Source organism: Zalophus californianus, chromosome 3 (assembly GCF_009762305.2).
Source record: "Zalophus californianus isolate mZalCal1 chromosome 3, mZalCal1.pri.v2, whole genome shotgun sequence".
Lineage (NCBI taxonomy): Eukaryota > Metazoa > Chordata > Mammalia > Carnivora > Otariidae > Zalophus > Zalophus californianus.
Window position 1 is genome coordinate 54,490,631 of NC_045597.1, and position 24,554 is coordinate 54,515,184.

At 40.5% G+C, this 24,554-nt stretch overlaps 1 protein-coding gene across 1 annotated transcript in view; it reads left to right on the top strand.

The window, feature by feature from the left end:
- The window catches only part of LACC1 (laccase domain containing 1), a 121,156-nt gene extending 100,539 nt beyond the window's left edge, over nt 1-20,617 (top strand). The window contains exon 9 of the transcript XR_003519444.2: nt 18,932-20,617. The gene's annotated coding sequence lies outside the window, so the exon portion shown is untranslated. The remainder of the gene's footprint in view (nt 1-18,931) is intronic.
- Nucleotides 20,618-24,554: the final 3,937 nt, after the last annotated feature.

Genomic DNA, 24,554 nt, shown 5'->3' on the forward strand with positions numbered 1-24,554 from the left:
CTGCGGAAGGGGGTTGGGCCTGCTTCATTGTTGCAGTCTGTGGCCAATGACTTCCTGATTTTTTTTTTCTTGACTTGTTCAGGCCCAGGACTTCTCCTTGCCAACCCTCCTGCTCTTGGCTTTCCCTGACACATAAATCACTCTGAGTCTCTCCACATTTGGCCACTATAGCTTCTGTGGGATTATCTGTCCTGCCTTTACCCCAGCCCCATCGTGTCAGGCCCTACAGTTCTCAGCCTACTGTCTGTGCTACACAGAAGCTGCAGGAGGTTTGGGAACATCATCAAAACCCATTTTCTGCTTAGCCATGCTCTCCATCCTCTCCACCATGATGGGCCTCTGGGAGGGAAAAAGGTAGGGAGCAGAAGCCTCTCTGCCCCTGGTGCTTCCCTTAGCCTGTCCAGGGCACCTTCTAGCTCTACACTGAATTCTCAGGGTGGGAACACCAAGTTATGACTTCCCACTGTCTCCTCCCGTAGACCTTCCCACACCTCTTTCACACGCACGCTCTCTCAGCTCAGCAAGGGTATGGATTTTCTGTGACATTCTCCTCCTGTTTTCTCAGTCCTGTGTTTATACAAAACAATGATTGTCTCCTCCCAGTCAACTTCTTTAATTAAATGGGGCAAAATTAATTTAGGAAATCCTTTCCCTGTGACAATGCTAACCTCTCCAGCTGATTGTCTTGCTGCAAAAATCCTAACTGGACTATCGGGGAAGTTTGTCAACTTTTCTGTAACAACCTCACCAGCCCCCTCTGCCCACCAGCCCCCCTCACCAGCCCCATCTGTGGCCTGGCGGGGCACGGGGGGCTAGTCTGGCCTGAAAAGGGGAGAAGGTCATCATATATCAGAAAATCTAGTAACAGTTTAAAAATACTATCTGACTATCCTGATGTAATAAAAAATAAGTTCTTCTTTTCAGTTTGCCCTCTCAACTAGGCAACTTTTAGTTCCCATAATCTTCATTTGATACCAGTTTCTGAAATACTTTGATATCAGATTCTTTAATATTTCCTTTTTTTCTCCCCAAAGAAAATGTTTTAAATGTGAGACCACAATAAAGATGATCTGAGTTTTTTTCAACAGTGGTGGAGTAGTGAAAAGAACACTAAATTTGGAGTCAGGTATCTTAGGTCCAAATCCATGCCCTTCAACTTCTGGGCTTCAGTTATAACATCTCTGTTTTGGGATAATGAGGAACCTTTTGGGGCAGTTGTGAGAATTATTTGAAATGGTGGTGTGGATATTCTTTGAAAACTTTAAATCATGTTGTAGGTGATTTTTTAAAATAATAAAAAAATTAAGTTCTAGTATATGTATGGTTGTAAAGTATCAAGTCCATGGGTATAAGTAAAGAGAATCAAACCTATGTCTTGGTTTCCACTGTTCTGTATCAGCTTCCTGGTGCCAAACCACAGGCGTCTTTAGGACCCTCATGTCTGTCTTTAACTGCCTGGAACACCCTCACTGGAGAGGTCCTAGATTCTCAGCTCTTCTTAACTTCCTTTATATAATAATTACCTCTCTATAGACCATTTCTTGGCCAAAAATAGGTTCATCCAGTAGATCAGCTTTTTAGGAATCTTTGGTTACAAATGACAGAAACCCTATTCAAATGAGCTTCAGCAAAAGGTCAGGAATTACTTTCTCATGTAGCCTGCTCCGCCCCCCACGCCCCCCACCCCCGGGCCTAACCAATCTGTCCACACCTCTACTCTGCTTCCGTACAGGTCAGACACCCTCCTTGTAGTGACCCTGACGTGTTCCATCCAGACTTACAGCTCCTAAACTTGCAACCCCAGGTGAAAAAGAGTTTCTCACTCCCGGTAGTTACAAAGAATGTCCACATTTTCCTAACGTGTGTCTCCTACCCAACTCTAAGCCAATTATTGTGGCTAGGAAAAATAGAATGAAATGTGATGCTTTAGCTAGCCTGGAGTAGCAGCAAAGTATGCCCTGACAGGATTTTCTGTGAAAGGCAAATCAAGGTTGTATTACCACAAGGGGGGGGACGAACATCAAGCAGGCAAAAATAACATGCCAATAAATCTTTTTAAAGAAAAAGGCAGGGGGTGCCTGGGTGGCACAGTCAGTTGAGCGCAGGACTCTTGATTTTGTTTCAGGTCGTGATCTCGTGGTTGTGGGATCTAGCTCCGTGTTAGGGTCTGTGCGCTCAGCTCAGAGTCTGCTTGGGTTTCTCTTTCCCTCTCCCTCTGCCCCTCCCCCCTGCTCTCTTTCTCTCTCAAAAATAGAAGAACCCAAAGATTCCTCATTATCCTAAAACAGAGATGTTATAACTGAAGCCCAGAAGTTGAAGGGCATGGATTTGGACCTAAGATATCTGACTCCAAATTTAGTGTTCTTTTCACTACTCCACCCCATTGAAAAAAACTCAGATCATCTTTATTGTGATCTCACATTTAAATAAAATAAATAAATCTTAAAAAAACAAAAACAAAAACAGATGCTACCACACTGGCTAACATATAAAGGAACCTGGGCCCATGTATTGCCCTTTCCAGGGTATTTAGCCTTTGAACTCCATGGAAGTGCATGGGTCTCCATAGGTAATTTCTGCCCCATTAGAGACAGACAGGGGAAGTGGTCTGAGGTCCATAAGCCCCGGTTTCCCCAGGTGTAGAGGTAGAAATACTTTACCCACAAGAGTGGAAGGTATTCATTGTTATTCACTATGCCTTCTTATTCATCTTTATGTCTAACCACTAGAAGACGCTTGGTACATGATTGGAGTCCATTACATGTTTGCCAAATGAATGGATAAATAAGTGAATATATCTTTATTGTAAGGATTTGAGATTTCTTGTAATAAATTTTTCAGGTCCTCTAGTGTTTCATTTACTTTAACTTTCATAAGGTTTTATGTTGATGTATTATGTCCCATGCTGAACATCTTTATGGTTATGTAATCTAATGTTCCAGAAAAATTAAAGCATTAAAATAGTCCACCACTGAGACACATGCAGTTGAAGGAAAAAGTTCAAAGGTAACAACAATAAAACTCCCATGTTGGGAATAATATTATTTGATTTAGCCAATAGTGCTATGGTTTTGTTATTAATATCATTGTTTTCAGTTTTTAGTAAGAGTTGTTATAGAACACCAACATCAAATATATGTTTGCTGCAAAGTACCACCTCTCTTAAACTGGATTTGCTTTCTTAGATTTCGAAATTGATATTAAATTAAGGCGAGATCACTTTTTTAACTTATTTTTTTTACTAATTTCAGAGGTAGAATTTAGTAATTCATCAGCTGCATATAACACCCAGCTCATTATGTCAAGTGCCCACCTTAATGCCCATCACCCAATTATCACTTCCCCCCATCCACTTCCCCTCCAGCAAACCTCACTTTGTTTCCTAGAGTTCAGTGTCTCTTAAGGTTTGCCTCACTTTTAATTTTCAGATTGCCTAAATATATCCTGTAGCAAGTTGACTGTATCAGTTATATATTGCTTCATAATAATCTATTCTAAAATTTAGTTGCTTAAAACAACAATAATTTATTTTGATCATAAATCTGTAATTTTGTCAGGGCTCAGCAGGGACAACTCATCTGCTTAAATGGGGGTCAGCTTGGGTAGCCTGACTGGGGGCTGGTGGATATACTTTCATGATAGCTCATTCACGTGGCTGGCAAACTGGTGTTACCTACTAACTAGAAGGCTAGCCAAGACTATGGACCAGGGACCTCAGTTCCTCTCATGTGGGTCTCTTTATGTATTGTTTTGGCTTCCTTGTACTGTGGTTTTGGGGTCTCATATATAAGCATCCCGATAGACAGGAAGTGAAAGCCCACTATCTTTAAGATCTAGGTTTGAAACTAGCATAGTACCTTTCTCTGAATTCTGTTAGTTAAGCAGTCATAAAGCTCCAGACTTATGGAGAGGAGATATAAACCTACATTTCCATAGGAGTGGTGTCAAAGAATTTTATAGCTATATTTTATAAATGCCACAGTGATCTGAATGTTGACTCTTGCCCATATAAATAAAGCTTCACTGATACACTGAATTGTAATAATATAATTTGGTAAGACTATAAGAACTAGTTCAGCTTCTTAGAATATGAGACATCTCCCTTTGATTCAAGAAATCTGAATCTGGTTCTTGTTCTTGAATGAAACAATTCCCAAGATGCATACACTTCCCTTGGGACCTGTGTTAATTAACTCTCATAGGTCAAGGTGGTCTTGATCACTGTACTCAGCTGGAATTTGGCTCATGGTTATAATACCATTTGCTGTAGATAACCTGAGAGCTCAGATTGCAGAAAGACTTCCAGCCAAGCGATGCCTACTCTTCTTATATGAGAAATAGCCCCTAACTTGGAACACTTCAGTTCTTGCCAGAAAATTGTTCAAAACAATTCAAACGTGAACTCTTTATGGTACCTGTTTGCTTGAGTTATTTGGGGTGTGGTTGGGTAAGCATAAAGTGAACACACAAACAGCTTCCTGAGAAAAAACAGTGGGACTATTCAGAACATTCCCAGGAAACATAACCCTTTTTGTAATGTTGGATCTCTTCCTGGGAAAAGACTTCAGAGTTCAGATAATCTGTGTTTCACCTGCCAGGGAATTATGTCAAAGTCAGGAGTACCAAACAGACATAAGAATGGGACATGGGGGTAGGAGAGAATAGGGGTATATTTCTTTGTAACAACCAGAAAAGTTTAACATGTCTTCCTGGTATGTATATGTTTATCTGCCAGGCAAAGGTGTGTAATGGATTTGGGAAATATTTTCTTGAGACCCAGTATGATCTAAGATATAATAGAAAGAAATGTGCCTTTTTATTTTACTCTTCTTGCTATTTCTCTACTGCAAAGATTCCCTCTAGGGGCTTCCTTATGTTGACAGAAGGCAGTTCTGGTCACTGTGTTTGATTAGCACCTGGTAGCCAGACCTTGGAAATACTGCGGTCCTAGTGGGGGATGAAGGGGGCTGAAGAACAGTGTGACTATTGTCACTGGCCTTTGTCTACTCCAAGATTTATACAACTAGGGAGGAGTGAAATCCTGGAGACTTGTTTCACAAATGGAACCTTTCATTTGTCAAAAAGATATGTTATTCTGAACATTGAGTAGGTAAAGTTTTCTACATATATATATAGGAAAGCACTACTCGGTATGTACAAATTGCCATCCCCCAAATTTGGCCAAGATCAGATAATACAGATTTTGACTTCTTATCCACCCTTTTCTCATGGTTTGACATTCCCCTGGGATGTTCTATTCTTTGAGCACAAATTTATGCCAACATTTCTAGAAAAAAACCTGTTTGCTCCCTTGTGTGATGGTGGTGGAATGTCAGACCCTCTGAAAAGGTAGAACACAACTTTGTTATAGTTTCCTTTCAAGAAACATCCACAGCCAGTTTGTCAAGGGAACTGGAAAGAAATCTAGGTTAAGATTATTGTTAATTGGTTTTTAATTAATAAGTTAGAAAAACCTATAATTATGAGTAACTAGTTCTTGGAATCATACCAAATTTATTTAAAAACAAGAAGCAAATATTCTTATTACCTTTGAAACATATTGTCCCTGTATCTTCAAACTTGAATATACTTTGAATATACCTCCAAAGATTTCTTATATAAACTAATTTATTGTATCTGCTTTTAACCTTATGCATTTCTTGTGCTAATATATTTCTGTTTTAATCTGCTATTATTATTTTAAATATCAGATTTATTTCGTTACTGTTTTGTTATCCCTGTAATATGCCTATGACACCTGTTGGCTTGGTCACTGGGTTTTCTTCTTCACTATGTTAATATGGACACATAAGACCCAGAAGTTGCATCTTCAGGTTAGTTGGTCAGTCTTCTCAGACAGAAGGGGACATTTCTCTTCTCAATGGGACATAAAATTCTACATTTTTTTTGCTTCACCTCTTGTTTCAAATATGTGTCCTATGCTTTAAGGCTTTAGATTTTTTTTTTCCGATTTTCTCTAGAAGACCACTCCTTACTTTATTTTCCAAATCTCCTTTTTCATTTTATCTAGAACATCGGATGAGAGTTCTGTCTTCTTCATGGCTAGTCTCTCCATGCCCTTCTCTTTCTTTGGTTTATCCTGGTTGTCTTCCATATACTTTTATTGCCTTCTTAAACTGGGTTGTTCAGGCCCAACTCTTTATGAATCCTGAGTTGGTGCCTTCTGTCTCTTTCTTATAGCAAGGAGGTGTAGAATCCCTGTAGACATGGGATTGGGGATGACAGATTTATATTTATTAAGAAATTGGCTGACAGGATTGCAGGTGGGGGGGCCTGCTGGATTACATCACAGGTGTTATATATCAGGCAAATGTGAATTCTTTCAAGGAAATTTGCTTGTAATGTCTATAGAAAGGGGGCTGCTGAGGTAAAGGGCCCCATGATGAAAATGCTAGATGAATACCTACAGAGGATAAAAGAAAAGGACTGTATTCCATGGTTAAAAAAATCTAGAGGGGAAAAGACTAGTTATCAGAGGAAGAACTTGAACTAGGGTGGAGGTCAAGGGTGAGGTGAGGTGATAGTGTTCTGATCATAAAGCTTGGAAGATGGAGCAAATTGGTACTAGTGATACAGAAGGGGATTAACACTAGACTCACACAAAGGAGAGTGTATCTGGAGTCCCACAGAAAAGAGCATCTCTAGAATGGGAGCAAGAGGGAGGTTGAAACTGGAGAAAGCCAGACTTGGGAGTATGCTCTGCAGACTCAGCAACCAGCTGCATACTTGTAATTTAAGCCTCCGGGTAAAGTTCATCACCTGAAATAACAAGGCCTCTAAAAGAAAGTGAAGTAACAATGTAAAAGAGTTGATGTTTGAAGTTGAGTTTTAAGCCCTGACTATGCTCTTAACAGCTGGGTAGTCTGCAGAAAAGGGAATTTGGGAGCTCAGTGTTTCAAGGGGTCCTAGGCACATACTGTTCATTATTCTTTCATTTCTTCATTTTGCTGCATTCTCTGCCCTGAATCACCTATAATAATTAGAGGAATTCTTGCATTTTTCTTCTGTCTCCCACTTGTTAGGAGTGGGGACATTGTAAAGATTAAATGACATATAGTATTTAGAAGTGCTCTGTGAGCAGAGGGGCACAAAAGCTGAATATGCCCTATCTCAATTGGGATTGGTTTTCTAGGATGTCCTAATGCCCTGAGTTCTCACTCTTTGGTTATAGTAAGACAAAGTAAACCCTGAAGGTAACATCATTTTTGGTTGATATATTTTTCCACAAACATTTCCTGAGCCTGCATGAGGCATTTGGACCTGTGTTAAGTAATGGAGCTACAAGATGAAGACCTGAGCACATCTGCAGGGGAGGCTGGTAGAAGTCAATGCAATCTGCAGGCTTTCTTCAGGAAAAAAAATAGATTATGTTACTAATAGAAATTTAAGCATAAAAGAGAAATTTTATTCAGAGTGAGAAAACAAATTCCAACAAATTCCAATTTTAAAAATCTGCCAAATACCTCAAGTATCATACAATCCGGGAGGGGGGTGGTGGTGGGCAGAACCAACATAGTATTTTTATTCACTAACTTCATAACAAATTTCTAGTACATTTTCCCCTATATATTTTGGCTGTGTACTCTTTGATTGCCTCTTCATATGACAATTTTTATAACCATTTTTCATAGAGAGACAGAAATGTAATTCAGTATTTCCTCTAGCATAGTTCCTTGAACTTTGTTTTTTTATTACTGATAATTTTGACTGGGTGCGATTGAATCATTCACTTACAATTCTATATATTTAAAAATTGGGAGAAAGTTTGGTACATCTCAAACCTTGTTTCACCTGCCCTCATAGTCCCAGTGCCCAGTGTGGCAAGCTGTTCTTACTGTGATGCAGAAGCTTCTGACCTCCTTGCTTCTGAGTGTCATGGTGCAGGGTGAGTCAGCCCTGTGGGCAGTAGGAGTATTCCTGGAAACCATTCCTACACCAGGACAGCTAGTGTCACTTGACTCTACATATAAGTGTTTATGAACCATATAAATACATCTGATGAAATTCAAATAAATGTCTCTCTAACTCAGCTCTCTGACCTGGAACCCCGAAATCCCCTCAACTGCTCTAAACTACTGAACATGCAAAGTAAGTGGGGGCAGTCAGAGTGGCAAGAGACAGTTAACTTATTACAATTAAAATAGATTATATCAGCAAATTTACAAGGACATATGTCCTCATGAACACATGAGGCCCAGGGCCTTCGCAAATAAAGTGCCCTGATGCTTAAATTTTATTAACTTCCATGTAAATCCACCTCTGAGGAGGCAGAGAGCTAATTTGAGTGGGCGAACAAAGACTTCATTCACAGTGGTATCAAACTTGGAGCTGAGTCTTGAAAGATCAGAAGACCTTTTTCAGGTCAGTAGGAATGGCCAGGCCTAGTAGGAGGTGCCAGTAAAAGAGACAAAGAGATGGTGGAAACAGTGAAAGAAGGAAAATCAGGTGAGAATGTTACATTTGAAGAGTTTTAGAGAAAATTTCAATAAGGAATGGTTAAATGCTATATTGGGTCCAAGAAGACAAGAACAGGAAGGAGTCTACTGGATATGGCAATTAGAAACCATGTGGTGACCTTTGCCACAGCAGTCTCAATGATGTGGTGGGATTCAAGGCCTAATTTCAATGGGCTGAGAAGTGAATAGATAATGAGGAAGCAGACATCATGATTCTATTCCTTTAAGAAGTGTTCCTGAGAAAGGAAGAAGAGACCATGTGTAGTTACAAGAAAATTTAGAGGTGAGGGAATCTTCATTTGTATTATTATTTTTTTAATTAAAGAAGTTTGTGACCAAGCATGTTAAAAATGTCATGTGGGGCAGGGGTGCCTGGATGGCCTAGTCAGTTGTGTTGGACTCTTTTTTAAAAAATAGTTAAATTCAATTAATTAACATACAGTGTATTATTAGTTTTAGAGGTAGAGTTCAGTGATTCCTCAGTCTTAAATAACACCCAGTGCTCATCACATCCCATGTCCTCCTTAATGCCCATCACTCAATTACCCCATCCCCTTATCCTCCTCCCCTCCAGCAGCCCTCAGTTTGTTTCCTATCATTATGAGTCTCTTATGGTTTGTCTCCCTCTCTGATTTCATCTTGTTTTATTTTTCCCTCCCTTCCCCTATGATCCTCTGTTTGTTTCTTTTTTTTTTAAGATTTTATTTATTTTATTTGCGAGAGAGAATGAGAAAGAGAGAGCACATGAGAGGGGGGAGGGTCAGAGGGAGAAGCAGACTCCCCGCTGAGCAGGGAGCCCGATGTGGGACTCGATCCCGCGATTCCAGGATCATGACCTGAGCAGAAGGCAGTTGCTTAACCAAACCAACTGAGCCACCCAGGCGCCCCCTCTGTTTGTTTCTTAAATTCCACACGAGTGAGATCATATGATAATTGTCTTTCTCTGATTGACTTATTTCGCTTAGCATAATACCCTCTAGTTCCATCCACATCATTGCAAATGGCAAGAATTCATTTTTTGGATGGCTGAGTAGTATTCCATTGTGTGTGTGTGTGTGTGTGTGTGTGTGTGTGTGTGTGTGTGTGTGTGTGTATACCACATCTTCTCTATCCATTCATCTTTCAATGGACATCTGGGCTCTTTCCATAGTTTGGCTATTGTGCAGTTGTGTCAGACTCTTGATTTCAGCTGAGGTCATGGTCTCAGGGTCATGAGATCAAGCCCCCATGTCGGGCTCTGAGCTGGGCGTGGAACCTGTTTAAGATTCTCACTCTCCCTCTGCCCACCTCCCCCCTTGCTCTCTAAAAAAAAAAACAAAAAACCCCCAAAAAAGTCATGTAAGGCAGTTGGTAAGTAGAGAGTATTTTCCCTGGTCTCAGCAGAGGGCATGTGGTCTCCATCGGTTCATAATTTCACCCACCTGCTTCTCAGAACGACAAAATTCTCTAGAATAACTTACCAACATTAACCAACTGAGCAAGTGGGCAAATAGGCAAGTCCTTGGAGGAGTCTGTATGTTCTCACCTCAGCATTACAGGCAGTAACCCACACCTCAGCCCTGACTTACCATGCCACATATCGAAGGTACTACTGTTTGTATTCTGTTTTCCTCAGCTCTCCCATTGTCCCATCTCACCCTGCCCCCCAGTCCTCTGTCTCTGTCTCTCCCTCCACACCCCTTCTTTTGGTAATATGAAATATTTCCCATGCCATTACTGTTCTTCAGAGATATAGCTTTGAGAGGCTGCATAGTGTTCTGTAGCATGGATTAGCCATTACTTATTCTAAATCTCTTGTTGGACATTTGGTTTGTTTCAAGATGGTTGCTCAGTTATCTAAATTTCTGTGTACAGTAGCTACTTACTTCCTGAGGATAAATTTCAAAAAATTTCAAGAAATGGAATCTCTTGTACAGAGATATGCATGTTTTTATGGCTTTTGATACATATTGCCAAAATGCTTTCCTGGCTTCTCAAATGTTTGATGATAATGAAGCACTGAGAGACCATAAGCATTTGCATTTGGTGAAACACATTTGAATAACACAGTAATATGGAAAAGCTGAAGCAGTCATGTGATGCATTTGGGTAAAAACTGGAGTTTTGTTTTCTTTTGCTCATATTTTGAATTTACTCAGTAATGGAGAACTGACTTCCACATTTTCCACTTACCGTGAAAATATATTAAGATTAAATTAAATTGCTTAGGACTTGCCATTGGATTTCTCTGATTCCCAGACTGTGGTTACTGCCCTGACTGGTCAGCCTGGGGTGAAAAACACTTTCTGGCAGTCAGCAGGCACATTATGCTGGGCTCTAGAAACATGAGAAGCAACATGAGGAAGGCTTTGTCCATGAAATAAAAACTGGAATGGTAGATGCATAAGGGGCAGCCAGCCCAGAACAATAAACCTAACCTCAGGGAGAGGCTAAAAGACCTATCTCCTGCTTAGCACCCCAGGAGGTCCTGAATCCTGACCCCTTCCTTCCTGATCATTCCCTGATCCCCAAGTTCTAGGATCTTGCTGAATAGCCTGGGGACAAATGAGAAGCTACAAACAGATCTTTCCAGAGGCTTCCTCTCAGAAGTTTTTGCCAAATTTCTGGGAATTTGTAACAAGCTTGGGCCACAGAAAGCCTGGGTGATCCACGAATGCAAATATATCACTAGGGGAAATCCAGCTATATTTTTTAACAAAAGCTCCTTTTAAAAATGTCTTGGTTTTCAAAATGCTGCCTTTTCAAATGCTGCCTTTTCCAAATTACACTTATATAGTGGCATCAAACAAGAAAGCTCTTTGATAAAATTCTGCCTTTTTTTGGAAGAATGGAGTTGAGAAAGATGTGGGTGGGAACCACGTTTGGTCATAGCTCCTTAGCTACTGAACTCTGATCATTCAGGGGAGAAGGGGCAAGACCATTATGCCACCAATTAACGGCCTCAAACTGAAACTTGCTAATAAGTCATGTCTCGTCTACTCCATTAATGATCAGTAAATGATTGGAAGCCTGGCCAAGAGGCCCAGAGATCAGGACAGAGTATTAAGTAACAGCTGACACTGTCAACTAAAAATAGTGCTTTGGATTTAAATGAATGACTCAGACTTGATTTCCTGTGCTTGCCTCAGATAATACTGTACATGGGAGGAATCTTTTAAAATGTTTTTCTTTTATGTGAAAGAAGGGTTTTATAGCAACCATCTGGGCAGTGAGCTCAGACTCAGCTCTGTGGGAGATGGGTGCACCCAAACTTCCACCTCCAAGGCCCCGGGGCCACTTGGCACTGTTGGCCTCCTAAGCACATCTGTGTACTCAACTCTTCAATCCGGGTCACCAAAGAACAAGAGGATGGCTCAGGAAGTTATGTTAGTTTTATATCATTTCCAGAAACTTCTCCCTTTGTACTCTTCCCATAATTCTCCCCCTTCATAAGATGGGAGCAGTTAAAGGGTAACTAGTCAATGATGAATGACACAAGCTAAACAACCCTGGACACTCCTCAGTAGAGATAGTAAACAGAAGAACCAAACGTATTTTCCAGCATATGTCATACGCATAATGAACTTATGCATATGTTGGTGAAATCAACCAGATAATTTTTAATAAAGTCTATAATAAGACATACATTTGTTGTTTATTGCAGTTGAATATTTTTTCATCAAATTTGCTTATTAGTATTGGCTAATCAGGATTGCTTGATGTGCTTTTCCTAATTTCAATCAGTATCACTATTTGTCAGGCCAATGAAGAATGTTTAAGCTACTTATTCTCAAGATTTCTGCCACTATCAGATGTTTACCCCTTGAGTTTCTGTTTTATGTGCAAGCTTCTCCTCCCCTCAGATATTTTCCCACCTCACAGCCAATCACCAGATCCCTTATATTGAGGAAACATACTATTTGTCTACACTCCCTGCCAGGCTGTTGGTGTCTTAGGTACCTCCTACCCATGAGAGCAGAAAATAGAGCCTGGGGAAAATTATGTGAGCCAGCTTTCTACAGGGATTGCAGGCCAACAATGTCTGTTCTGAACCCAGTTACCAGTTCCAAGAGGGAAGGCACAGGAAAGGGACACCACACTGAGAAATCTACTGGAGTTGAAGCTGAGTAGAATGATGTGTAATGAGATTAAGAGTTTAGACCATGAGGCTTCAGGAGAATTCACTGAGCCTGGGAGTCACAGCAGCTTTATGGCAGCGTCATGGGCCTCAGGCATAGGTGTGGGAGGGGTACATAAAGAGTGGACACAAAGCAGGCACAGCTGTTGGAGACACTAGAATTTAGAATGAGAGCCCCTAACAAAATTTTACTGAGTTTCCAACCTACAGACCCCAGTCTAAATAAACTGGACTCTTCATGCGATGTGCAAGGAGTGTGGTAGGTCTGCAGACTTTAGGATGCATTAGTAGCGTCAATAACTCCACCCGTTCCTGGTCTCACCATTAGGCTGAGGTGAGTGAGCTGTGTAAAGCCTTGTGAGGCTTTGGGGCGCCTGGGTGGCTCAGTTGGTTAAGCGACTGCCTTCGGCTCAGGTCATGATCCTGGAGTCCCGGGATCGAGTCCCACATCGGGCTCCCTGCTCAGCAGGGAGTCTGCTTCTCCCTCTGACCCTCTCCCCTCTCGTGCTCTCTATCTCTCATTCGCTCTCAAATAAATAAATAAAATCTTAAAAAAAAAAAATAAATAAAGCCTTGTGAGGCTTTGTAAAGCCAGTGAGCTGTGTAAAGCCTTCCCGAGGTCCAGAGGTCCTTTGTGTGGTGACTGGGTGCTCCATAGGAAGGGAACAAAACCCTTTGGCCTTACTTCTTTGTGAACCTTGTTCTCTGCTCTCACTCTCACCCAGGACATCTGTCATCAGACTCTTCCAGCTCCTGAGCCCCAATGTTAAGACCTACAGGAATCCCTCAAGCATGTCTGCTGAGTGGCCTGTCTCTGCAAGTGAGGCCGTTGCTTGCCTATTAGGGTTTGGGGCCACTCTTGCCCTATCTAGCCTTACCAGCCCCCGAATGAAGACCCTGCTGCTGACACCACCTTGTTCCAATGTCATTTGTGAATCTTTGCCAACATTACAGAGCCAGAGCTTGAGCCATGTGTAGCAAGCACAGCCCCTCCCTGGAGGCTGTCCCCTCCTCCCCAAAGGAAGAAGAGTGGACAGTTATGCAAACAGGAATGGAGACCATATTATGTGCCCCAGGAAGGACACACCCCTAAGAAAGAGAGATGGCACTCTCTTATTATAGGGAACAGCTGTGATTCAACTATCTTTCTCCATCTGACTAAAGGCAGCTATAAGAGCTTCTCAGAGGGAAGGGAGAAGGAAGGGAATGAAGCAGGGAGAGAATGGGGCAACAGGCAGGGCATCTTGTTATTGTAGAAGTATCACAGAAAATGACAATGCCTGGAAAAATGCAAATAAGGCAGCTTGTACCATATGGCTCAAGGCAGCAATGGGGGTCAATGATGGGTTTCTTGTTTAAAAACTGACTGGTGGGGAGTTACAAGCTTGTAAGTCATGTAATCTTTCAATAGGCTGGAGGGTGAATAGGTTACTTCTAGGGATTTCACTCATTCCTTGAATTCTTGTCTTGGTGGATCTGTGATAAACTGCTGAATTACAGTGCCAGGCCGGAGCTGCAAAGTAGCCTAAGTAATGATAAATGAACATGAGGGAAGACCCAGAAAAGGGCAGGATGTGAGTGTTCTGGCACCAAAAGTAGAGCTTGCAACTCAGATCCTATTATTCTGTCGGTTTTTACAAACTCACAGCTACCTTGTCTAGTTGACACCTTGGAATTTCCCTTTATTATAAACTCTCAAATGATTCTAATCATTTAAAATCTAAAATCTGTCATATGACAGAAGCAAAGGAAGTAGATGCCATCAAAGAGGAAGAGATGGTGAGGGAGCAGAGGAGGATGAGAAAAGAGCATTGGGAAAACCCAACTCTGAGGGGATCAGCTGAAGACAAAGACCCTGGAAGAGGAAGCAAAGGAAGGAACTGAAGAGAGAGCCAGCAGAGAGCATTATGGAGGCCAAAGGGGGAATGTGATAACAGGGCTTACAAACCCAAGATGGCAGAGGTCTATTAGCTCTCTGGCTTCATCCCCTCAGCTCTCTCCAGTGTGCTCGCCTCCTTGCCCGTCCTTGAACACTCAGACATACCTCACCTTAGGGCCACAGGGCTGGCTATCCCCTCTGCCTGAAACACACTCCCTTAGATGGCCACATGGCTTCCTCTCTCACGTCCTTCCAATCTGCTAAATTGTCACCTTCTGAGTGATCTCTAACTGACCACTCTTTGAACACTGAAGCCTCCCAATACCTGTACCTCCCTGACTGCCTTACCCTGCTCTACCTTCCCTTTTTTTCTTTAGGACTATTTAATATAGCAAATAATTTACTTGCTAATTTGTCTGTGTAATAATAATAATTTGTTACTTATGTTTTTGATGTCTGCCCCCACAGTCTAATAAAACATAACCTTCACAAGGGCAGGAATCTTTGTTTTATTAACCTATCCTAAGTATCTGGAACAGTGCTTGGTATAAAGAAATACTCAGGGACTATTTGTTGAAGAAATGAATGAGCAGTGTTGGACAGTGCTGGGAAGGCAAGGAGAATGGGAAAGGCTACAAGACTGATATTTTTGGAAGTCCTTGGCAGCCCTAGTGAGAGTAGTTTCAGCAGAGTAATTGGGAGCTGGGTAAGTGGGACAGGGTAGTAGAAATGGAAGAAGCAAGAATCATAGAGCAAATTAATATTTGGACATAATATTTAAAACTCCAGAACTGTAAGTAGCTATTAGCTCTTTCTGATGCTGGTATTAAAAAGACAAATCTAAGGCACACACTTGGTTGGAAATCACAACAGGCTGGCGTGTGTTTAGTTGCAGTTTAGAGGGTGGGATGTGACCTGCAGTGTATCCAAATCCATGTGATAATGAGCTGTTCTATAAGGGATGTACACAGAGTGTTCAGCATGACCTATTTTAAGACAATCCAATTTTTGCAAAATCCAAACCTACACATCACATGCGTTAAGGGTGATGGATTTCAGACAGAGATAAGAGAGGAAGGGGAAGCAGGAAACGGGGAATGCAGCTAGGGCTCCACAGAAAGCACAGGAAGAAGATTGTAGGGAGAAGACACCCCCCGCTGGGGGAAGGCGACAGTCTGGGCCTGCCCCAGAGAAAACAACCCTGTCCAAGAGGCCGCCGGGGAGGAGGAGGCGCAGGGAGGAGGCCATTCTCGGAAGTTAAGACAGCCAGAGGGGAACAACAAGCTCAATTATAAAAAGATCTGCAGGAAGAGGATCTGCTGGAGGAGGGAGTATTTGGAATTTGAGACAGTGAATGAGCCAGAAATCAAGGAGTCAAAGAGGATAGGGAAAGAGAAAACCCTGAGGGCAGCCAAAGGAGGAGTTAAAGCCATTTCAAGAACATGCTCTGAGAATAGGAGAATATGCAAGGCCACAGAGAGAGCTAAGAGAGGAACTTGAGAAATAAAACAAAACAAAAATAAATAAAAGGAAGGGAGTAGAAAATCTGAGTACCTTTTGTAAGAGAAACTGGAAAGTGTTGAAGTGTGTGTGGAATTTGTTTGATGGTGGGTCATTAATTCATTCTGGTGTGCCATGCATTTGCATATGTAACATATAAATACCTTGTGAGGGTCAAATGAAGAGAGGTGGCACCTAGGAGGGGGAAAGGATGTCCAAGTTAGTGTTTGAGTGTAGAGAACCTGGGAAGTAGGCTCTCTAGAGTCCATTCGTTACCTGGTGGACACTGGAGCCTTTGGGAAAAATTCACAACAGTTTTCCTATCTGGGATATAAAGCTTGAGTACCAGGGCTAAACCAGCTTACTGTTTATATTAGTGAAAAACCATCTCCTCTGATTGACATCAGGAGTAGGTAGCACTTAAGCAATTGTGGGGCTGGTCCCCCTGCCTTAGGCCTCGGCAGGCTTTGCTTAACAATGATCACACAAGAATAATAGTTAACATTTATTGTGGGTTCCGTGTCATGCACTGTGCTAAGCTCTTTATAGATAGTAGATCTCTTTGCAGATTCCATGTTTGCCTGCTCAATAAAATTTATTTGTGACTCCAAAATCACAGGCTTTTGTGGTCGGTCTTTTGTGGTCATTCATAGAGAAGTACAGAGAAAAATTTGAGTGCCCTGGCATGCATGTGTGTTCCTAGCTGAGGTCAAATTGGGTAAAGCTATCACATTGTAAGAAAATATCTTTTTGCTGTCTATCTAGTGCCATGTTTTCACATTTTTTGTGTGTGCTTTTTGTTGGTGGTTTTGCTGTTTGCAATGGCCCCCAAGTGTAATGCCAAAGTGCTGTCTGGTGTTCCTCAGCATGGGAAGGCTGCAATCTGCCTTAGGGAAATATAGGTATGTTAGATAAGCTTCATTCAGGCATGAGTTATGGTGCTGTTGGCCATGAGTTTAATGTTAAGGAATCAATAATATATATGAAATAAGGTATCTTTAAATAGAAACACACATAAAACAAGGTTATGAATTGTTCAGTTGACAAAAATGTGACCAGAGGCTCACAGGAAACTAACTTAGGGGCAGTGGCTCAGTATTTGCTATTTAAATAAATGTTTATGGGTGACTTTATAGAACAGAACTACCACAGATAATAAGAATTGATTGGACATTACTTCACTTATAAAGCAATGCTATAGAGGCCATATTTTACAAAAATTCAGGTCTAGAGGAATTGTAGTCCCAGAAATACTGTGTTCAAAGCCATAATACTGTCAAGGAAGTAGAACCCAGCTCTGCCTCTATCTCCAACTTGTAGAAATTGTGCTATTCTTGTGTGAAGGTGGAAGCTGAGGGAAGTGTGGATTTTCTACACAAAATTCATGAACAAACATGAACCAACCCAGGAGTCTCCTAGAAATTGTTTAATGGGAATTTAAAAGAACTGGAATTTCTGAAATCACAAGTAGATGAAGAACCAGGAAATTATTATTTGTTATTGTTACCATGACCTTAGTTTATATTCCTGAATGTTATAGCCTGGAGAAACTGGAGGCTACACTTTGAAGAGAGTGAAACACTATAGAAATATGTGGTACATTAGGAAAACACTGAGCTGGAAGCAAGAAGTTCTAGTCCTAGTTCTGATTCTGCCAGGAACTTGCTGTGGGGCTTCCAGAAGGTCCTCTTCGTAGCCCCACATCTTTGCTGCTCCACCAGCAAAATGAAAATGTTGGTGGACGATTCCCTCTGCTTTTAGTTTTTATGGTATGAAAACTACATAGCCCTGGATGGCTTTTAGCTAGATGACTGTAAGTCCTATTTTGCCTGGAATAGGCTTGGTTTATTCCTTTTGTCCTGGTACATTATTTATTTATTTTTTGCTTGCCTTATTTTTATTTTTTATTTTTATTTTATTTTATTTTATTATGTTATGTTAGTCCCCATACATTACATCATTAGTTTTTGATGCAGTGTTCCATGATTCATTGTTTGCATATAACACCCAGTGCTCCATGCAGAACGTGCCCTCTTTAATACCCATCACCGGGCTAACCTATCCCCCCCACCCCCCCTCCCCTCTAGAACCCTCAGTTTGGTTCTCAGAGTCCATAGTCTCTCATGGTTCGTCTCCCCCTCCGATTTTCCCCCCTTTATTCTTCCCTTCCTACTATCTTCTTCTTCTTCTTCTTTTTTTAACATATAATGTATTATTTGTTTCAGAGGAGCAGGTCTGTAATTCAACAGTCTTACACAATTCACAGCACTCACCACAGCACATACCCTCCCCAATGTCTATCACCCAGCCACCCCATCCCTCCCAACCCCCCACTCCAGCAACCCTCAGTTTGTTTCCTGAGATTAAGATTCCTCATATCAGTGAGGTCATATGATACATGTCTTTCTCTGATTGACTTATTTCGCTCAGCATAACACTCTCCAGTTCCATCCACATTGTTGCAAATGGCAAGATCTCATTCCTTTTGATGGCTGCATAATATTCCATTGTGTATATATACCACCTCTTCTTTATCCATTCATCTGTCGATGGACATCTTGGCTCTTTCCACAGTTTGGCTATTGTGGACATTGCTGCTATAAACATTGGGGTACATGTACCCCTTCGGATCCCTACATTTGTATCTTTGGGGTAAATACCCAGTAGTGCAATTGCTGGGTCATAGGGTAGCTCTATTTTCAACTGTTTGAGGAACCTCCATACTGTTTCCAGAGTGGCTGCACCAGCTTGCATTCCCACCAACAGTGTAGGAGGGTACCCCTTTCTCCACATCCTCGCCAACATCTGTCGTTTCCTGACTTGTTAATTTTAGCCATTCTGTCCTGGTATATTATTAATAGCATCTTTCACTCTTCAAAGTATGCCAATTTGGACAATAAATTATACAATTGTCTTGTGTTTAACCAGTATTTGTTGTTTGTGTGTTTTCTTGGCTAGGTCAGATACAAGAAAGTCCCTGCCCTTGCCTTGGTGGAGACCAGATGGGGTTACTTCATCCAGATAGAATGGCTTCTTGGCATCTGGTTGTTGACTTCCTTGGCTTCCACTTGCTGCCAGGTTCGTGGTCCATGTAACCTGGCTTTTGTCTCACACCTTGGGTCTTTAATATGAAGACCCTGCTGCTTAAGCCAGGAAAAATTGTTTTGCCTTTTGCCTCCCCGCCCCCCTCAACTGTATCAGCTGAACTGAGGATAGGAAGTCTTTAATATGAAGAAAAAAGTAATTTGATATAGTACTGCCAATTCAAGGCCATAGTATGTCACAATACAGTCATTCCTTATCCTATTGGATTTGATGCCTTTTTAAAAAATCAAGTTACTTATAGTTGTAATATAATTATATGAATGTTGATTGAGTATAACACAAATTAATTAAAAGTAATAGAACTAAAAAAGCTAGATTGAGAAGGAAAAGGTTGAAACAAAAACTTCTGAAAGTCTTTTGAGTCTTTCTAAATGTACTATTTCATCTTCTTGTTCTAACATAGGAAAATTGCCTGAGTCACAATACAAAAACAAAATCAAATCTTCACTTTTAAACAAAACATTATATTCTCCTTTACCCATTCAAATTCTATAGAAATAAAGCATAAAAAATAAAGTAAAATAATTGTACCTTATTCTTTTCAGTGGGTTAAAATGCACTATGGAATTTTATTATAGGTACTATTAATTTGCTTAACGAAGCATTTCTTCCCACATAGTGAAATACAAACTTTAGTGTAGACCATATTAAATAATGCAAAATAATCCTAAATTTTTGGAAAGTTTGGAAAGTTATATGATCGATTATTCTAATTCTTTAATCTGTGTTTCTGGTTCAAACTCTCCTTTTCTAATTTTCTGGGTAACTTTCAGCTATTCAACCCAGAAAATGGAATATGTTATTGATTAAACAAACATCACCAAACTGGTATATTAATAAAAACACTGTGTTTTCATGCCGCTCAAGGGTTAGAAATAAACGATTTCTCAGTAGCAATTGCTTATTTTCCAAAAAGACCTATCATTCAGAAAGGAGCATTAGAGAGAACTTGAACTGGCCACAAACCCAATCAACTAACTTGTGTCTGCTATTACAACCTTTTGGGACAATGTTGAGATGGGTTACTAGCTAAAAGATCATATTCCTTGGAACTTGCCAGTCAGAAACTTAAATGGCAGTCTGTGCCCTCGATACTCTGAAACGAAGATGTTGAAGTAGCCCCATGCCCTGCCACAGTGCTTCTCCATGGTCAGGAAATGGCCTGAGGAAGGCCCAAGGCCTGGCAGGGGCTCTGCTGGTCTACGCCCTAAAAAGGAAGAAACCACCAGCAGCTTTTATCAGGTTTAGTTCAGAGTTTAAAATATCATTCCCCTGTCTTTGCCCAAAAGGGGCAATCTGATCTTATGAGCAAACAGCGAAAGGCATTTTGTATTTAAAAAAACACACACACAATAAAACCCTGTTTGTTGTTGGTTTCAGTATAACTGTTTCACAGTTATCTTAATTTGAAATGCTATATGTTGTTAGGACATTTTTCCTTTGTTTCTGAGACATGTATTAAGTAAAAATCTTTTATGATGTTGGGCATTTATGCTTGATCTGTTTTCTGTTAATAATCTCATTTGATTATGAAAAACAAAAGAAAATAAATGTTGTTTCTGCCTGGTATCTGGTTCAAGATATTTGACTTTTAAATGTTGGCCTAAAGAGAAGAGAATGCAGTTGCTATTTGCTGAGTCTGGAACTATGGAATTTGCTATATGTTTTCTGAACTCATTGGTACTGCTGCCTACTTGTTATCCATTCTCCTTTCCAGCCACTTTCTCATTCTTTGAAAATTTCACCAGCCTATACCTCATTTTGGGCACAATGATGTGCATAGTTTCGTCTTTCTCTTTTATCCAACATTTTGGATAAAATAAAATTTACATAGAACCAGTTCACATCTCGAACCATTGACAAAGATTGACTGGTCCAAGCCCAGAGATACAGACCATGTTTAAGACCAAGACAAAAAAATCGAGGTAGGGGCAAATCCAGGCTCAGAGCCAAGAAGGCCACCCGTAGACTTGATGTGATGAGGCAAGTTGTGAGTTACACCCCATAGACTCTGCTCTAAGTTCAGGGATGTGTTTTTCATCCTGTCTTGGATTTTCTACTATGAGCAGGTGTCTTTGAGCCCACCTCAGGTGAGCCCTCCTAGTGGGAGTAGGGGGCCAGAGGTGTTCTCTGCCACTGACTGGAATAGAACAGGTCCTAGGAATCTTTGAGAGTTTTTGCCCTCATAACTTTTATTTTCCCATGATTAGAAACATGTAATTCTGTTTAATGGAAATTAGGAAAGAAAAAAAAGGTGAGTAGGAAGTGTTTTATACCAGGTGTGGACCTTAATAGTCACATAATTGTGAGAAGATGCTAGGAACTGAGAATACCCTGTACAAGGAAAAAATAAAAGCGAATCCTCTAAAACATTCCTGATGGACCCAAATATATTTAAGTAACAAAAATAAGAAGAGTGCCTTTTTGGAATCACAAAATTGACAAATTAATCAAAAAATGGATTCTGTGCTTACTGTAAGGTGTTGTTAAATGGAGTGGGGGAGGGAGGAATGGGGAGAGAATTCATTGAATGAGTTTGGGGAGTGGACAAGATAATTTTCCTGACTGGAAGGAAATTATCAAGGTGAGAGGCTTGGGGGGTGAGGGGGGGAAGAAACATATTTTGACCAGGGTTTTTCTTCTTCCTCAATGATCTGGCCTTGAAAAGACAAATCATAGAGTAGGAGAGAGAGGGAGAGAGATGGGTAAATAGCTCTCTTTCAGAAAAGGTGAAAAATGGCAAATAGGGGGAAAAAATGAAACCTGCAATAGCTTTCTAGTAGGAGGACAGAAGGGGAAACAGTAGAGAGAATTTCATCCCCAGCTACTGGAGGTCCCAAGAGAGGATCAGGATCTGGGACATGATCATGATTAGCAAGTGTATGTGATGAATCAGAGGGGCCCCAGGAGGGGAAAGGAAAGGAGAGTTGATCTTCTTGCAATAAGGGATGACTGATCATCATTGAAATGTAATAAAGAGATTACATTATATTTAAGGGTATGCCTTGAAATTTTATTCTGTATTATATTGTGTCTTATATTTGTGAAATAATTTAATATAAAAATGAAATTGCTTTCTATAATGTATTTTTTTTTTTAATTTTAAAAAGCATTAACTAGCTGTTTTTCTTCTTCTACCAGTTTTTCCTAATTAAGGAAAGCCTATCTGCAAACCCTCTCTTCCGGGAGGAGACATCAGTTTTTATGTGGTGGCATGCACTATAATCTCAGATTGAGTGCACAAATAATCAGCCCCCATAAGACTGGCCTTGAACATCTATACTTATTAAGTGATGGCAAATGTTAAACCTTAGGAAAAACAAATACCCACTTGGATCATCATAAGGGAAAGAATACAAGCTTTGGAGTGAGAGAGATCTGGGCTCAAATCCCACCTACAGAGTAACCAGCTGTGTCCCTGTAACCTCTGCAAGCTTAGTTTACCATCTGTATTGACTATAATTCCTAATAAGCTGTACTGTTGTAGGAATTAGATGTAATATATTCAAAGTGCTAACATAGTGGCACACAGCTTTAGGACCTTACTAAGAGCTCATTACTGTTACTACAGGATACTCTAAGACCGTTCATATTTTAGAACTGTGGATACTAGCTAGATATGTTTAAAATACTATTAAACCTGATTTTAAAAGCCCTTTAATCATCTAAATATAAAATCATAACACAGCTTTCTCAAAAATGGTTTTTAGAAATACTAAGTGCTACAAAATTTCCCTTTAAGGTAGATATATTTTTAGCCTCACCTGGAGTGACCAACTGGCCTGGTTTGCCCTGAATTGAAGAAGTCACTGCAATGTGGAAATTTTAGTACTAAAATTTCAGGTGAAGCATCATGAATTAGTCACCCTAGTCCTGCCTCACAGGTATTTGGCCTTTTCACTACAACTGAGATTCTCAAAGTGGAGTCCTTGGGTCAGTAGCTTTACCTAGAAACTTATTAGTAATGCAAATCCTTGGGAACCAACCCAGACCTACTGAATCAGAAAGTCTAGGGATGGGGCCCGCAATCTGTGTCTATATAAGTCCTCTAGGTGATTTTGATACATGTGGTAGGCTAAGGTTTGAGAAACCTAGGTCTATAATATGTCACTTTTACTAGATTAAGACATTTTATAGAGAAGACTAAAAAGAAGCAAGTTATTAAGACTATTTCCACTTCTTTTAGACATATGAGTCAAAATTTTCATAGCTGGTAGTCCCTGTTATTAAAATTCCCCAAGTTCTCTGAGGAATAAGGAATGAGCAAGAAGAAAAGATACCACAGCTATCATAACAGTTCAGCTCAGGAAGGAAGTTGTATCCTGTTAAAGGTTGCAAACTTTTGAGGGAAGTTTGCTAAGGAGAGTGGAATTATGCAAACTAAAATGCAGGTTATAGTCACCTATCACTCCTATCCTTGCAAGATGTCACTCAGTCAGTATCCAGGAGTGGGGCTAGGGCGGGAAGTGTGTGGGTAGGGCTAGATAATATCTCTGGAAGCCTTCCAAGAGGCTTCCAAGCACCCAAGAACCTCCCAAACTAATGCCATTTTAGTTCCTCCAACTACCACACAAGTCAGTTCCTCAGGAAAGCTCGGGTTACTTTTGCAAAGCAAACCAGGAGCATTTGCATAATCCTCCATCACTAAGTATGACTTCAAGTATTTGACTGTCTAGGACAAAATTGTGCAACAGTTCCTTTTATCCCATAATATTGGAATCTTCATAATAAGCCTCTTAGCAGCTAACAGAGTTTTCTCAGTAAAGGGCTACCTCTTTTTGTGGGGGACGGGGAAGGGTAAAACAAAACAGCCAACTGATATCATAATGATAAGTGTAGATGATTAGTAGAACAAATGGAAATCTTTTAAACTCTAGTTGTCACCACTATTCCAATGGGATGGGAAGCAAATGGGACTGTTAGCAATTGATCAAGGTGATATGACTGGATTATTTTTCATTGATTGCCTTGATTTTTGCATAAAAATATGACATAAGTACATATCATGAAATTTGCCACAGATCCTAATTTTTCCTCTAATCTGAGGCCTACCCATGTCCTTCTTTCCTAAGAAGGATGGTCTCTCTTTGACCAGGGAGGAAATCGACTGTATCTTCCTCAATTAGTATACCTTCCTCTCTCATCCCACTGTGAGGTCCTAGAGGTCAGTCCTTTTCTTGCTAAAACCAAGGAAGGCAAATGCCAAAGTTGTTGCTGGAGTGCTGCTAGCCTTTGTCTCAGTTGAAAGCATATGTCTTTTCTGTTATGCTATTGAAATGTTGGAAATATTTGAGTCAGAAATATGATATCACTGGCTTTATAACCTACTTAAGACTTTTAGGTCTTTCTGTTTGATCCTTGTGAGCTAAGCTGTGTTCCAGGCAGGCAATAGTCAATGTCATTACTGTGCCAACAAGTCAGTTCAATTAACAATCTCAGAGGCAGTCATTAAATAGACAGTGGGTAACCTTCCTAC